General features: G+C 30.2%; 1 pseudogene; it reads right to left on the reverse strand.

Annotated features, from left to right (window-relative positions):
- Positions 1 to 16,252: 16,252 nt before the first annotated feature.
- LOC145273646 (5S ribosomal RNA) lies at positions 16,253 to 16,371 on the reverse strand (annotated as a pseudogene).
- Between the last annotated feature and the right edge of the window lie 473 nt (positions 16,372 to 16,844).

Below are 16,844 nucleotides of genomic sequence, written 5' to 3' on the forward strand. Positions count from 1 at the left end.
CTGATTTGCCTGCACATTCACAAAGTGTGGAAAGGGCTGTAAAATTGACATCAGAAACCTGCCAATCAGTCTATGGACTTGAAGCAAGACATAGACATATAATTGCTAAGATTTTATGCCATGAAATGAGGCCATTTTTTGCTTCAAAAGGATCCTATAGGGAGAATTTTTATATCATGGTAAAAAAAATAGCTTTTTACTTGCCAATTGTTTTGTGTTTTTATACAAGCATAGATAACTGCCTAGAGATAGGTAAATAATTTGTTTTAGGTTTTATTTAGACTTTTTTCAGACAGAATAAAAACTTCTTTTTTTCACTGATAGTAAAAAGAATTGAATTTTGCAGTTATAAAACAAAGTAAAATGCAGCATTTATATAATTTTGTAATTGCCGCCACCTCAAGGGGGGGGGGCAATTATAATTTTGTTTAATATTTAGCACATCAGTCATAATATAGTTTATTTAAATATATAAAACAAATTGTTATGATTGAAACTGCAAAATGCTAAATAATTTCATACAAATCTTTCACAGATAAGGATTTTTTTCCGTGTCTCAAAATAGACGATCTTTAAAATCAAATTAGCATCCGATGCCTGATGTTAGAAACTTAGTTTTTTTATATTTGTACTCCCCATATGTTTGTGCAACTTTCTCTGCTTCAACCTTTTACATTTTCCCCAAAAAGTTGAAAATCGACCTACCCTAGTATATATACTTCACACTTCCGGTTATAAGATAGACGAATATTGGCTGAAGAGAGCTCGATAAGGATACCTTAAACGGGCCTTATTATCGGGCTTGAAACCGACGGTACCAATGACCTGTCTCAACTAACAACTTTCTGTACACAAAATATAAGTACGCTCTTAAAATTTGGATTTTCCTTTTAATTGAGCACTCTGCTGGAATTCTTTTTCCAAAAAAACTAATCATATATATATATATATATATATATATATATATATATATATATATATATATATGTATATAAGTATGTATATAAATATATAAATATATATATATATATATGTTATCACGCTTTATATATAAATAAATGTGAATATTTGACATCTTATTCACAAGCAGACAATTGTCTATACGTAATCCTCTTATTCTGTGTAAACTTTTGGAAAATCCGGCTTATTATATTTACCAAATATTTAATTGAATGCTGAATGTGTTATCTATTTAAAATAAGTAAGCGATTTTAATGCACTTTTGAATTGCAGCTTAACAAGTGCCATCTTAATAGTAACACACATGCCGCGTGTTGTTTCCTCATATACTAAAATGTATTTAATAAATCCTATACGACATCCTACAATCAGATAAATGTATTAATTATTTGATGTATGCCTCAGTTTATTTTGTCGGTAATTTAGTATGGTATACGAATATAAGTTCCCCTTTTAGGGGTTTAACCCAAAAATCCAATATTAATGGTATACAGTAGTTAACGATGTGCTGTATTTTACAAGGTTTAAAGTAAATAAACTAATGCTCTATGTGTCAATATAAAATATTGTATCTGATACGATTGTAATCAATCTCGTTCTTGTTCATAATCATCAAATCTCTTTCTTAGATAATATTTCAATTTTAGGTTGATTTACACGAGTGGAAAATGGAAAACGTCATTAACTTCGGAAAAAAGTTTAACAAGTCCTACTCAAGTGAAACAATGAAGCATAGAAGAATTGCTTCTATGAAATGATTATCGTATGCTCATCATTCTGCGTCGTCTGGAGAACTAACAATCTTATCAATTATTGGGTACTTCTTTCTTCATAAAGGTTTTATTAGATGGGAATATGTCCCCGCCGATCATTCGCTCCGTAAACACTTATCAGACTACATTTCCCCAAATCTCGATATATTTCTTATTTTTTCTCGATAATTGGATTAATAATTTTAATAAAAAAACAAAACACTTGTAGAAAACAGTTGGTGACACTTGGGGAAAAACACTTGAAGACACTTGGTGAAAATTGCTGTTAAAAGTCAGTAAGTATCTACGGTTATTGCATTGTTAGGAGAAACAGTTATCTCAAAATACGATTACAAAACATCTTTTAACTAATAATATTCAGTTTGAACCAGATGCAGCCAAGAAACATACGGACGGTATAATTAAGAACAGTTAAATAAATTCTGGAATACAACATGCGGATTAAAAGAGTTAAATATGACAGTGAAAAACGTAATCTATGATTAAAACGAGTTTTTTCACAAAACCTGAATTTTATCTTCCACGCAAATTATCAGAAGACTATGGCTGTATAGTTGTTTTGATTTTTATTTTACTTTTGAAAACGAGAAAACTGTAACTTACTAATCTCTTTGAGTATGGGTTTGAAAGGCACTACGACAGTACACATATATGTGTAGAACATGGTTAAGATATTTTATAAGCCTAAATAATACAAATCGACATTTTACTTATGTCCTATTCAAGTAAATAACATTGTGTTCAAGAGAGGGAAACAATATTAAAAAAACTGTAGTGTTTAGAAATTAATTGCAATACATCGAGGGGGTCAGCTCAGAGGAAAACGGTCTCAGTAAGAGACAATATAAAATTTATCACTGCTTCTGAAGCCAAAGCTGGGTATCCTTTAATTTGAGACCTGACGCCGAGATCTGCTTGCACACACAGGATCTGCCATCGGCTACATGATTTCAAAGATGTGATGTGACCTTAAGTTGGCGTTAATTGAAATCACTCTACAGATATAACCGTAGCCGGACACTTTGTTGAGCTGTGCTCTCAAGCATTGGGCCGTTCCGATTTGCATATTGAGGATTCAGGCAATTGTACTGTTTTTATGACCTGGATGGTTAGATAGTATAAATTTTAGCTCTGCGAATCTTCACTCTTGCTCGTTGAACATAGTGTACTTTTTTACATGATAGAAGGCTACTATTGCTCGTGGGGTGTTCACAGAAATGTTCAACTAGTAGATAGTTTTCAGCAAAAAAGGAAAATCGGTTTATATATAACGGAATGAATTTTACAAGAACATGCCCCCTTTTCTTGTAAGTAAAAATGAGGTAGGATAGACCGAGAATTCGGACCTGGAAATCTAGGTTTAGAATTAAGATTCAGGAAATAATTCCCATTGTTTAGTTATTATGTAATAGCAGGTATGTTTGTTTGAAAAGGAATTTGATGATTCAATTTTGTTTATGAAAATTGAATCGAAACAAGATCATTTAGAAAAATGAACAATATCAAATTTAAACATATTGAAAAATAGGTTAGGCCCAAAATAGGTTAGAGAGTTATTGTTTGCAGACATGTGTGAAAAGTGCGTGTAAGTTCAGGACCACTTGATTCGAGCACGTTCTTGGACATAAGGCGAACGAGACAGGTGAGTAATGTTCATGCCAAGGGATCGATCAATCACGTTTTTGGACATGCGATGACGTCATGGCTGAGAAATGAATACTTAATATAGCGCTAGTTTTAAACAGAGTCCAAGACAGGAGAGAGAGAGAGTCGCGTCGAACGAATCCCCCTTTGGGAGCGAAGGGTTAGAAGTTGTAATCATGTAATGTCTGTGAATTTCTGAATATCTTCATTGAGCGATCAAAGAAAGAAAGAAAGATCATCATTTTGAACTGCGTATTGTGTTTTGTCATTCTCAACAAAGGAAGGTAATGTGAAATTGTATTTATATGAACTTTGTTCACACACTCATCTTGATAATGAACATTATATAAACCCCATCTTTAAGTAATGTGTCTCTCCATCATCTTAAGTAATGTGTCTCCCTTTTTATCAAGAAGCAATGAATGCCCCCTCCTGTGATAAAAGAACTGATAAATCATCCCTATCCTTATATATGTGTTAAGAAGAAATATGTTATAATAACCGACGACTGTAAACTGTATAAATGTCTCTTCTCGTCTATCTATCCCCCCTCATCTAATTGTATTACAAGTCCCCGTCACTCTTTAAAATGTAACAGATATATGTCTCTCTGAATATGACCCCTACGCAACAATAATATGTCTTTGTTTTTCAATGTGACAATTTAATCTTTCTACTCTCTAAGAAAATGGAGTGTTTCCTGTAATGCCGCGTATTTCTGCATTCATGATAAACATCACGTTAATTTTATATTACTGATGGAAACAGCATTATTCCTGAATACCTCACAGTCATTCGAGAATTGAATTTGATAGGCATGATATAGAATGAGAAAGCAATCCAACGTTAGTGAGGCCTCAGTTTCAAGAAGAATGTCAAACATCTGTAGATCATGAGACACTGACAGATAAGTAACAACACTCTAAAATTATGTAGGTTAGTACTGCATTTCATACTTGACTTGGAAATGTGCCAAACGTCGCTAGAATGGGGGCTACGGAATTAGATATTTCCGTAATTGTAGTTTGTAATATCGATGCTCATGTGCGCTATAAAAATTTGAAGTGATTCACAAAGCCTGCAATAATGAGCAAGAACAACGTCTTAAACTCAAAAGTTGATCTAAAAAAAATACGAGCATTTAAATATTCGATTGTTCATAATAATAATAATAATAATAATAATAATAATAATAATAATAATAATAATAGTAGCAGTAGTAGTAGTAGTAACGGCGGGAGGGGACTAGTTGTGTAGAAGACTGTGAGAATGACACAAATAAAACAAGAAAATACAGAACAATGAAAAAATAAGTATGACAATTATAAACACTGTAAAAATAAACAAATCACAAACAGAGGAAGAAATAGAAAAAATTGAGAACAAATACGCAGAACTGGTAAGAGAGGCGATGATGACAGAACATCAGGGAAATTTGAAAAAAAAAATGGGTAAAATGTAAAACAGAGCTAAAAAGACAACGCGAATACCAATAATGAAAACAGCTAACATATTTAGAAACACCTTGGAATGCAGAGACAAATACTCATGAGCCACATGCGCGGGCCAGAACAACTAATGCAGAAGGAAAAATTCAATAAGCCTTAAATGAAACCAAAAACATTAAAGCTGCATATCTATGAATGCTGTATCCTCTTATCAATCCGATCTCCTCGCATTGGCCCATTATCGTGCCACCACAAGAGAGTGATGACAACTGCCCTAAAATTGTCAAGAAGTATAGAAAGGCTGATGATAGAGCACTTACCAGACCTGCGCTGGAAAAAGTACAAAGAGAACTGGCTCTTCCAGTGGAGACCAACTCCCGCTGGAAATCTTGGGAGACTTGTTTGTCACTCAGCCGCTAGGCAACGCCACCGATTGTGTTTAATGATTAATCATTGATGCCATATGTAAGACCTCCTTCTGAGCTCATAATATTAATAATAATAATAATAATAAAATAATAATAATTATAATTATAATAATAACAGTAATAGTAATAATAATGGTAAAAATAATAATAGTAATAATAATAATATTAAGAATAATAGTAATAATAATAATAGTAATTATACTAGTAATAATAATCGTAATTATAATAGTAATAATAATTGTAAGAATAAGTATAATAATAGTAGTAATAATAATAGTAATAATAATAATAGTAATAATAAGAATAAGAATAATAAGAATAATAATAATAACAGTAATTATAATAGTAATAATAATGGTAATAATAATAATAATAATAATAATTATAATAATAATAAAAATAATAATAATAATAATAAAAAAAAATAATAATAATAATAATAATAATAATAATAATAATAATAATAATAAGCGACCGCATTACAATATTGTGTATCGTAATACAGTTAAAAAAAATTTAAGGTTGTAATCCAAAGAAAAACAATTGCGAATTTTCCCCAGATATTTTTGTTGAAAGTGATAATGTATACCTATTGTGTGATATAAATACCGCATGTGACAATGCGATTAGAACATGAACACATCCTTTAGTATTATTAGTAAAAAATAACCCAAGTCAATGATCAGTACGAGCTAACGTGAATCAGGAAAAAGCAATTTCCAAAAGTAGCAAAACTTGAAAAGGTCGAGAAAAAGATTGTCGAAATTTAAGACGGTAGACGTTGTATCTTTTGTGATAGTAGTCTTAAGGAGTGTGGCAAAACAATTTTAAAATTGATATAGGGCAATTGAGGTCAATTACAATGCTGGAATACGTCAAAAGGCTGGTTTGTTGCAACCTCCTGATCTTTCAAAAATGCTGTAAGACTGATTAATTAGCCTATGGTCATTTGTTTGGGTCTGGCTAGCAGTATTAAATTGGCAATACTAACAGTCAGACAAAAACGTAAATACTATTACTACTACTACTACTTCTATTACTGTTGCTACTACTTATAATTATTATTATTATTAGTAGTAGTAGTAGTATAACAATTTTTCTAATTATGTGCATGATTGTTGCTATTGCCGATTTTATGCTTACGTTGTTTTTATATTATTATATTATTATTATCATGATTATTGATAATAATGATAATATTATCATAGTAACATACTTTAGAAAAAGCCTAAACCACGTACGTGACGTAAGAGAACAAAAAACGTCGGAAAAGTTATAATATCCTTCACAGAAACGATTTGAACAATAAGCACAACAAAACATCTAGAGAAAAAGTCGGTAGCAACAAAAAAAAAAAAAATTGGAGGATACATATACAAAATGGGCAAACACAAAAGATACAGGATTCTGAAAACAATGAAAACCAATTTTATAAACATGTAAACCACGGAAGAACGGAAACAGAACAATTGATTCCGGCACAAACAAAACTCTACTGCGAATATCGGCTACGAAATATCCAGCGGCTAAAAGACATCAACGAACAGTTACAGCAAATCGAAACAAGAAACAGAAAAGGATATTGCCTAGGAAATACTCAAGAAAATCCTGAGAAAATATGGTAAAATGCAGAACACGGGGGCAGAATGAAATGCACGCATACTGAGTCATAAAATCTTCGGAATGGTATGAATGTTTAAAGTCTAAAGATTCATAATATATAAGCCAGGCTGGACGAAATGTGTAGGACTGCATTAATACAAAACAACGTTGACCTTCAAACGCACTTTACAACTAGTAGATCCGTAGCTGATAACTTACACGTGGAAAATTCTAGGCGGAAAACGATGTAAATAAATTACAACTATTTTAATAGCATTGAATATTTCCTAACCTTTTTCATTCAAATAGGGGTAAAAGAACGAATGCATATATAGAACAAAACATAAAACTATCATCAAAAAGTTAGAAAGCAAAAAAAATTGTTATATAGATCGACTAAGAAAAAACATATAAATTCCTTTAAATGTTCCTACAAAATTCTTAAGAATGTTCAAAATTTCAGATAACATTATAAATCGTAAAACATAAACACCTGGATAATAAAGGGAAATGGATATAACAGTTAAAGTTAATTTGTTGAAAATAAATTTTATCTATGAAAGATCAAGTGTTTCAACGAGAAACATATTATGTAAGAGAATAGGATAAAAGTCATACGTGTGAAGAATGTAACATAATCGCATAATGCTTATCTAATCTTGCAAATAAAATTTGGAATAGACTAACACACACCCATATATATATATATATATATATATATATATATATATATATATATATATATATATATATATATGTATATATATATTAATAAAGAACAAATATATAAATAAAGCATTAAATCATATTATTCTAATATTAAGCAAATTATTATTAAAAGAGATGGATGTGAAAAGTATAATAGTCAGCACAAATTATCTATTAACAAGATTTCATTCAAAACTAATCAAAGTAATGTATTCCAATTATAGTTTAGACAATACAACCGCTTGGATATAAAAAAAAAAAACACCTGATAAACGTTTTAAGAGGAACATAAAAAAATGTATATATTTCTATTTCTACACCGGAATAATACTAAATAAACATGAGGAAACCCAAGACTTTTCTGCATAACAGTCACACATACATACACACAGAAACAAGTCCACACAGATACCCCCACGTTATATATATATATATATATATATATATATATATATATATATATATATGTATATATATATATATATATATATATATATATATATATATATATATATAAAGCGTGTAAGGAGGCAATGAAAAAAATTAAATACAGTGCTCGATCGTGGTTGTGAGAGGGACAGATACAATATTTATTTCAAAACTATATATACATATTTCAAAGTGGTACCAGTGGTTGCATTACGTTGAGCGCAATGAAACCACCAGTGCGTCTTTGCAATATGTAAATATTGTTCGAAATATATATATATATATATATATGTGTGTGTGTGTGTGTGTGTGTGTGTGTGTGCGTGCGTATATAAAAATATGCGTCCATATATATATATGTATATAGAAGTATATAAACATATACATATATACACACACATATATATATATATATGCATATTTTTATATACACACACATTCAGATACAAACGCACACATGGATATAGCATATGTGAATGTGTGCAAGTGTGCGTGTGTACAGACATGCAGCTGATAGCACCATAAACTAAGACAAACAAATAAATGAAGAATGCAATCAGAGACAGAAAATTGACGCCAGCCCTCTTTCATTCTCTGCGCAGCTGTTGTTTCTTTAGATAAAATAACTGTCATTTCCTTCGCATTTATTTGGCAAATACATTTCGCCATACCGGATGTAGACTCTTAAGTTAAAAAATATACAAGATAAAAAAAAAAAACAGCAGTTTATCTCTTGTTACACACGATGTTACGCAGGAGCGCTTATGTCATCACAAGGACAACATGCCTAATGAAACGACATTCAGAATAATATTCGCCACTATTATTATTATTATTATTATTATTATTATTATTATTATTATTACTATTATTATTATTATTATTATTATTATTAGTATTATTATTATTATTATTATTATTATTACTATTATTATTATTATTATTATTATTATTATTATTATTATTGTTGTTGTTGTTGTTGTTGTTTTATTATTTAGTATTACGGGAGTTTAACCGGGCACTACCTCATCAATTTGTTTTTTACATTCTATTATTTTTTATGCTTGATCTGGAGTTATTAATTTATTTATTCTGCATAATGAATAATTGTAGTGTAAAAATACTAACGACAAATATATCATAAAATATGTGGCGGAAAACAGTATATTTTTTTTAAAAGGTTTAGAAGTTTTCTTTGGTTCCCAAATCAATGTTAGATTGTCTAATATATATATATATATATATATATATATATATATATATATATATATATATATATATATATATATATATATATATATATACATATATATACATATATATATATATATTACATATATGTATATATTACATATATATATTTATATATTATATATATATTACATATATATATATTACATATATATATATATATATATATATATATTACATATATATATATTACATATATTATTATATATAACAATATGATATAAATGCGGGGGTGCCCCAGGGTTCTACCCTTGGGCCTCTATTGTTCCTGATATTCATAAATGACCTCCCCGACAACATTGCCTCTGGGATGGGTATATATGCTGATGACACTACACTCTATGGCAGGCACGACAGGAAGACGAATGAACACATTTCTAAAGAAATGGCAGAAACACTAGAGGAAGACCTCCAATCTGTAGTGGAATGGGGACAAAAGTGGCTGTTCGCGTTCAATGCTGCCAAGACTAAACTAGTTTCATTCAATAATTACAAGAAATCCTCTCTACCACCCATAGCAATGGCCAACGACTTTATCTGAGAGTCCATCTTTCAAACTCCTTGGTCTAACCTTCACAGGAAACATGAATTGGAACAATTACATTGAAGTCATTGCCAGGGCCGCTGCAAGAAAGGTGGGCTCTCTCTACCGTGCTAGAAATCTACTAACACCCGAAAGTATCCTGTACCTCTATAAGGCCACTATTCGCCCATGTATGGAGTATTGCTGCCACATCTGGGCTGGTGCATCTGCTACTAGTCTCTCGCTCCTTGACAAGGTTCAAAAGAGAGTCGCAAACCTGATAGGCCCTGAACTGGCATCTAGGCTTCAGCCTATGTCCCATCGACGAAATGTTGCATCCCTCTGCCTTTTCTACAAGTATTTTAGTGATGAATGCTCTTACGAACTGCAATCACTTGTGCCCCCACGACATGTGCACCCTCGACAAACCCGACAGGCTACTAAATCCCACCCCCACACTGTAGAGATCCCTAGATGTAAAAGATCTTTTTACTCCAATAGTTTCTTCCCCAGAACCGCTAGACTCTGGAATTCCATCCCAGGTCCCTGCTTCCCCAACAGTACTGACGTGCAGAAGTTCAAGTGTAACGTGAACCGACACCTTGCTACCCAAATCCCTACATAGTACCCCAGTAGTTGTTGCCCCTGATAGTAGCCCCCTACACCAAAGTGGCAATTTGCCTTGTTTGGGGTGAAAATGTAATTAAAAAAAAAAAATATATATATATATATATATATATATATATATATATATACATATATATATATATATATATATATAGATAGATAGATAGATAGATAGATAAATGTGTAAGAGGAAAAAAGAAAATCCAATTCCACTAATTTAAATAGACACCACACAGACCGTTAAAATAAATAAATTACCGCGTCCCAACAATTTAACCCTAATACACGTACCCCTTGATCTCAATACTACGTTAAAGACCATATACAATCTTATATATCATACTATATATAACAAGCTTCTCCTTATTTATTTAGAATTCAAAAAAGTTTCCCCCAACATTTCATAATATCTCTTAATCTTTTTCGTCGCTATTGAACAAAGATAGAGGGCGCATCCTCCCCATGCTTCCTAGCACCTTCTGTTCTCTTTTGATGAGAAGCATTAGGCTTCGAAATGCCCTTTCATAAAGAGTGCCTTCTATCTCCCCAAGTCTGTCTGTATTCCATTATTCAATAAATGATCCATTCTATATCTTCCAATATATAGTTTTGTGCGTACATTTCATACTCTTGTTGTCCTATATATATATATATATATATATATATTATTCTATATGCATTTATCAATATATTACATTATATATATGTATATGTATCTGTATATAATTATAGATATAATTATATGTATAATTATATATACATAATTATATATATATAATTATATAAATATAATTTAAATATATATATATATATACATATACATATATATATATATATATATATATATATATATATATATATATATATATATATACTGCAAGCTTCCCAGATATTGATTAATGCTGATTTCACATTGATCATTCCACTCGGATGTGTACCAGCGTTATACGTTTTTATTTGATATATTTTAATATTTTTTCCTCATCCTTTTAATTTTCCTTGATTAAACTAAACAACAATAATTCATAATGGATTCTTTTTCAACTTTCATCATAAGCTACGTACAGTTGGTAATGAACCTTTAGTATTAATTTTTAAGAACGTCTACATCAACAAAATGTTGAGCGTGACACCTAACAGGTTTTTAAATGTTAAGTTTTCTAGGGTTTTCTATGCGTTACCAACGGACACAAAACTAGGCCTGAGAATATCATAAGCTTAAGTGCAAGAACGTTGAACTTTTGCCTCTGAGATTTTCTTCTAGACAAAGCAAAACTTAACTTTTATCGGGAATTGTACACGGTTGAATTGAAATTACCTATCAGCACGAATGAGGGGAATCCGGAGTATTAACACGTTTTCACGTTTTCAATTTCCAATTATTATAATGGCTCCCACAAAATTAGATTTCAAAGATTTAATTTATATCCCATGCAATTACACAGTTTACGTGGATTAAAATTTCTTAATGACATAACCGGAGATTTTTACTATGATGATGATGAGGCATTCCATGCGATTTTATTTAATTCGACAGGAAATTGTGCTTCCTTATCTTTTATAATAACATAATTAACGGAATGATGACTCATGCACAAAATTATAATTAATCACATCAAAAAATTTTATTAACGATTACTGTTTCTTGAAGAAATCCAACTTTGCCAAACATTTCTAGGTACATCAGGGAAAATCTTAGTCATCAGGTCACCAATGAAATTTATCTTCTAGCGACATGAATATTTGTGCAACTGGAGATCTCTATTGTATGTTATTGAACCAGTACCAATTAAGAGTTGGTAATTGTAAACAATTACTTTAGACTGATCATCAAATAAATGTGACCTCATATTAATAGATCATACACCAAGAATATTGTTTAACTCAAATCTAAAACTAAAAGCGTAGTTACCACGAACTATTAAAAAAGTACCGGCTTTCGATATCAAATTTTACATGGAAAGAAAATATTTGGGACCGTATCAAATGTTCGGTTCCCAACAACATATTGTTTGATATATACACCATTATTGCAGATTATAATGTTTGTTATACCTACATTCTTGTTTTCCATTCCAAAGCTTATTTATAGTGATATAATAATAACACTTTTAGAATGTATAGTTCTGGTGTAGGATGGTTTTGAAATATCGTGTAAAAGGAATATGATAATATCAAAAATATTGCAGAGATTGGCTACTGCCGCTTGATATATCTTCCGACACGGGCTGGAATAAAATGAACTTGTTAAAACTTATTGTTTTTGAGTAAATTCAGATGTTTTTTTTTGGAATTTCGTTTATAAATAATAGGCAGGAGAATTGCTGTTTATGTTTGAATGGTTGCCTTCTTCTCAACTTTTCATTTATTGATTAAGTCTCGAGACAGTTAAAGAATTGTAAATATCGACCTGATAGTTTTTAATGCATGCTGACAATAAATATCACAATTGAATTTGGGAAAAATACGTCGATTTCCAGAGATGCTTACTTTTGATATCCAACAGAAAATCTCATTTAATATCTGACAGCCATTTTTTACTTCCTTACCGATTAGTTAGTAATGTACATGTGTGTAACTGAAACAGACGGCAAGGGTAATATTTTTACCCTTACTATATAAAATCGGATGTATATTCTGAAAACTGTTCTAAGCATTGCGAGGTTTTCGATGTTCAATCTTAAAACCCGTTTTTACATAGAGAGGTTCGTGTGTATTTATTCCGAGAGTCGTTACACATGCGCATTACAAATTCCGTGGTTGTGAAAAAATGGCTGCCAGGGATTACATTATATTATACATCCGAAAAGAAATGTGTTCATATCTGGTAAATTATTATCCACACAAATTTTACCGTAATATTTGTTTTCAGCATGCACTAAACCTTATAAAAATCGAGAGTCCGTATGCGAATGCTGAGTTGTTGTTGATATAAATAAATACCGATATATGTGTATTTTCTCAGATAAACTAATTATTATAAAGTGTCATTGATATAATATTAAATTTCTCAAAAATTACTTTTTATTACTTACCCAGATTTTTATTTTTTAAATCTAATTTCCATTTAGTTTTATCATAAATTTCTTCAAATATTGAAATTCACTAAATGTGCAAGGACATTTCTCTCAATGAAAAAAAAGACAGTATTTAATAACTGTAAAATGTTGCATTTAAATTTTTATTTGTTCATCTAATCGCTTAATGAATGAAATATAAATTATATATAGAGATGTGTTTGTGGTGTTTATTAACAAAAAGAATAAGAAAAAATGTTTATAGAAAAAGAGTTAAGTTATTTAAAGTAAGGAAAAGCTATTTAGAGAAAAGGAAATATTTAATTTTTGTATTATTTTCATTTTTATAGTTTAATATAAAACAGGAACAATAATTTACTTGAAAGAAAAATAGCATTATTAAAGTTAGGTTAGACTATAAATATTTAAAATTAAAGTATCTAGAGCAATAGTTACGTATTACTTGGAGAAATAAACAAAAAAGAGCAACTTCAGAATCTAACAATTAAGCTTATCTATCCAAACTGTTCTTATAATTCGTCTCCTTTCGTGGAAGCTTTACATAAGAAGGGTATTAATTTAATATTAAATTTTGTCTGTGTTTATCAGGGATTTCTTGCAAAACATATTTGTTAAATAACATTTATCGCCTACAAATATTGTAAGAAAAAAGAAAAACGAGCTTAATTTCTCAAGCATGTGAATAACTACTTAAATTCCGCTTGCCATAAAATACATTTTAATATATTCAAAATTATGCCGATATTTGCATTTATTAATAAAACACATGATGGAAAATCTTAAAATCATAAAACAATATGGTAGCATCAGCTATAATCGAAGCAAAACCATTCAGAGTTACAGGCGCGTTCTCTATATATGCTCTTACTGAGGTTAATATAACAAAATCTACATATTTTTTTTTATAAAATTAACAAATGCGTTTCATTTAAGCGTACACAGATAAAAGTAAACATATGCCGGCCAGTTCCAATGAACTTTTCGCATATCAACTTATCGATATTTATCTGTACACATTATTTACCCGCTCAAACAAAGATTTTACGTGGTATACACTGTTCTTGGTGTATGCTTATTATTTCCTGTTAATTTCAGTTTAATGTTGACAGTACTTAAAGAATTTCATGGTTAATCTCTGCACCAACTTACATCTAGTGTTTGTTTTATATTGATTATATTAGACATGGTATATAGTTATGATTTTAAAAGTATAAAAAAGAATGAATCGTGTGCCACCACCGAAAATGTAAAACAAAACTTTTCGCTTACGATTTACATTTCCTTTTGACGTTAATGAGTTAGCTATGAAGACATGTTTTTCTGCAAGGTTTAGCATTAAATCATGAACCGGTAGCTATCGGATTATGCATGCATATTCGCCATACAACCGTTCTAACTTCACCTCGGACATTCTTTTTATTATTTTCACACTTTGCGCCCGGATAAAAACCAATATATAAAGTTTCGCATACTTATATACAAGTTCAAATACCTATATATGAAGGTTTATTCATGTAGACCAAAAACTGACCGATAAATTTTCGTAGGCAAACTTTCTAAACAAATACATGTACACATACATAAATATATTACAACTATGTTTGTGTGTATAATACACTTTTTACAGAAATATTTCACAAGAATAAATAATGTAGAATATCTGCATGAATATAGTTACACGTCATAGTAAAGTAAAGCTGATCATCGCATAAGAAAACCGAAAGAAATGAATAAGGACTTAATTAAAAGTGAATGATTAAAAGAATATGCACACTAGCTTGATCTTTTGCAGATGAATGCTAATCGACGACACACATATACCAAGTAGATAAAAGAACGGTTTTAATATGGATATTAGTGCACAACCACTTCAAATTTATATATATATATATATATAATTATATATATATTTGCATATATGTATGTATATATATTTGCATATATGTATGTATATATTTACATATATGTATGTATATATTTACATATATGTATGTAAATATAAGTGCGTATGTTTGTAGGCATGTATGTATGCATATGAGTGAAGTTTTTCTTTGTTGTGAGTTTACATACTTATCACTGTACGTGAAGATTTTACTTACCATCACATTGTAAATTCTTTCGCGTACATATAATCCTGTACAGTTAATTGCATTAAACTGGTGAATAAATTTGTTAAACACTAAATTTTTAAAATGTTTTGAGAGTGCATGATATTAATGAGGAATAAAAAAATCATTGCTTTTTATCTGCTATTTACAAGTTATTTTTAGAAATAATGTTGGCATAATTATTTCCATTTATAATTCTCGAAAAACCACCAACGTATTAAACGCCACACTAGATTTATTTATTGCCTTTATATGTCACTTAGAATTATTCCGATAAATTTGTTCTAATGAGGTGTCTAGACGATTAAAATCTAGTCCACTTCCCCTGAATACGTAATGTGTCACTGGTATTAAATCGGCTAATAGATTCTTGTGAATATTCGGGCCACATGTTTACCTATAAATATCTAAAAGTCTTATTACATGGTTATGTTTGATTTTTATACATAATAATCAACTGTGAATTATGTTAAGTTCTTTTCGAGATCAGTTAAAATATTATAATTTTCATGAATAAAATTTGAAAACAATTAATAGTTGTGTGTGCACTCAGCACCAACCCTATTCAGGGTTTAACCGGCTTTCACCGAAGGAGGAAATTTCATGGGAATATGCAATCCAGAAGCGGGCCTTAATCGCATGTATTTCCCCACTACGGTAGATGACGATGTTAGGTTTTTGCCCTTTTTTGCAGGGAGGTGTCGACGTCCTCCTAAATACAACACCTGGACTTCCTAAATTGGTAACCCATTTTAGTAATGACCAGGCTCAACTTTGCTTAACTTCGGTGATCTGACGGGAACCGGTGTGTCCACGTGATTATGCTGTATATAATAATTTAATAGAATGTACGATTACTGAAATAACAGACTTCATTTGATAAATATTATAATGAAATGAATATATATACATATATTATTATTACAACTAACATTAAATAATCATAATTAGTATGAATTCATCATACATCTTCAATTAGTACATATTTAGGTTTTGCAATACAATTTCAATAAACATTTTCAAATGCCTGCCCAGTAACATAAAATGAACAAGTAATCACAAAATAAACTCGTGAACTTTTCCTATAATGGACACTGGTTTTTATTGATAATCATTTAAAATATTATTTTTGTTATTATTCAATCAAATTTGTTTCCATCGGAGTAATTCACACCAACTAACAGAAATACTTTACAGGTAAGTCGAAGAATCATTCGCCTGTTTATTTCGCACTCCACCAATTGTTTCCAGTTCATGTAAATCTTAACGTATTTGAATGTAAACTGCAATGTAGACGATTATTTT

Source organism: Euprymna scolopes, chromosome 4, assembly GCF_053919585.1.
Source record: "Euprymna scolopes isolate OS-2025 chromosome 4, ASM5391958v1, whole genome shotgun sequence".
NCBI lineage: Eukaryota > Metazoa > Mollusca > Cephalopoda > Sepiida > Sepiolidae > Euprymna > Euprymna scolopes.